This window comes from Aplysia californica, unplaced genomic scaffold (genome assembly GCF_000002075.1).
Source record: "Aplysia californica isolate F4 #8 unplaced genomic scaffold, AplCal3.0 scaffold00637, whole genome shotgun sequence".
NCBI classification, from domain to species: Eukaryota; Metazoa; Mollusca; class Gastropoda; order Aplysiida; family Aplysiidae; genus Aplysia; species Aplysia californica.
In genome coordinates this window covers 431811-433820 of record NW_004797907.1, presented here as the reverse complement: position 1 = coordinate 433820, position 2010 = coordinate 431811, and positions in this window count along the sequence as shown.

Here is a 2010-nt window from a genome sequence, read left to right as displayed (position 1 = left end):
TTTCGCCCCCTCCTGCCCACCCACCTGTAATGGGTACCTGACTTCGAGTTGGTGAAGTAAAGGACTAATTTTTTTATTTTTGTTTCTTAAAAAATCACATGCTTTTTCAGTTTATCTTATATATTTTTTAAGAAAACTTTTTTGGTAAAGTTCGTGTAAAGTGCCATTCCCAAGGACACAACGTCCGGCCCCTGAGGGGATTCTAACCCACAAACTTACGATTGCGAGTCTGAGAGCCTAACCACTAGGCCACCGACGCCACACATCTCTAAGACTAAGACCAAAGAACAATCGTAAGCTGTGTTAAGTCCCGCCAGTCAGTTATAACTAGGACAACCTGACACATTCTGGTACTGCTTTATCTAGTGGCCTCGGTGGTCTAGTGGTTAGGCTACCGGACTCGTAATCGTGAGGTTGTCGGTGGTCTAGTGGTTAGGCTACTTGACTCGTAATCGTGAGGTTGTCGGTGGTCTAGTGGTTAGGCTACCGGACTCGTAATCGTGAGGTTGTCGGTGGCCTAGTTGTTAGGCTACCGGACTCGTAATCGTGAGGTTGTCGGTGGTCTAGTGGTTAGGCTACCGGACTCGTAATCGTGAGATTGCGGGTTCGGGGGTTCGAGCCTCAGCTCGGTCCTACGTTGTGTCCTTGGGAAAGGCACTTTACACGAACTTCCCACTTGGCTCGGTCCTATCGGAGACGGACGTTAAATTAGGAGGTCCCGCCTCTTAAATAACCTAATAGTGTTGATAGGGGCGTTAAACTCATACCATTTCACCATTTTCACCTACTGTATCTGTCTCAGTCTCATGGCGCAGCGTTGTTTTACAAGTCTATGAGTTATTCATGAGGTGTCTCTTCTTCCTATGACCTGCTCCACACCTGGCGAGATGGTAACTGACCGACATAGATCTAGAGACTTTCGTTTTTGGTCTGTTTCTTTTTCGCTCTCTCTGTCTCTCTCTCTGTCTCTCTCTCTCTTTCTCTCTCTCTCTCTCTCTCTCTCTCTCTCTCTCTCTCTCTCTTTCTGTCTCTCTCTCTTTCTCTCTCTCTCTCTTTCTGTCTCTCTCTCTTTCTCTCTCTCTCTCTCTTTGTCTCTTTCTCTCTCTCTTTCTCTCTCTCTGTGTCTCTTTCTCTCTCTCTCTCTCTCTCTCTCTCTCTCTCTCGCTCTCTCTTTCTCTCTCTCTCTCTTTGTCTCTCTCTTTCTCTCTCTCTCTTTCGCTCTCTTTCGCTCTCTTTCACACACACACACACACACACACACACACACACACACACACACACACACACACACACACTCACACACACACTTTATCTCATTCCTACCCCTAGGCAGCATATTATTAACTTTAAGACTAAACGTAGAGTATCTTGGTAAACACGAAATAACGTAATATAATGAGAGTAAAACCCAGCCTGCAGTAATTTAAATGATCTCTGAACGAACAAATTAAACGGACTAACTGTTTGACAGACACATAAACAAACATAACAACAATCCCAGTCAGCGAACACGTAACTAAACTAAGGGATGCACGTGACTGAGCCTCAGTAACAAACAAGTAATGTGTAACGACACGGGGAAATGATGCGCTTGTCCGTAACTTGGCAAATAAAGTTATTGGTAACATCTTAACCCTATCCGTACGTCGTGGGCCATTTTGTACCCCCGGGGTTGTATTCTTCACATTTTAGAATATTTCTAAAGCGAAGATCTCTTTGAAACTTTCAGTATTTCTCAAAAAATCATTTTGACAGACTGCTATTCAAAGCGTACGATCGGATTAACGAGTGGTTGCACAGAGTTCCCTACGTCGTATGGATACGATAGTAAAACATGACGTACGGATAGGGTTAAGTAGTGGCACAGAGTTCCCCACGTCGTATGGATACGATAGTAAAACACGACGTACGGATAGGGTAAAACATTGGGGGTTTCGTCTTCGCTTTGTTGTAAAGATACTTCTCTGTCATGAATAGAATTCATTTGAGGTGGGGGGGGGGGGGGGGGGG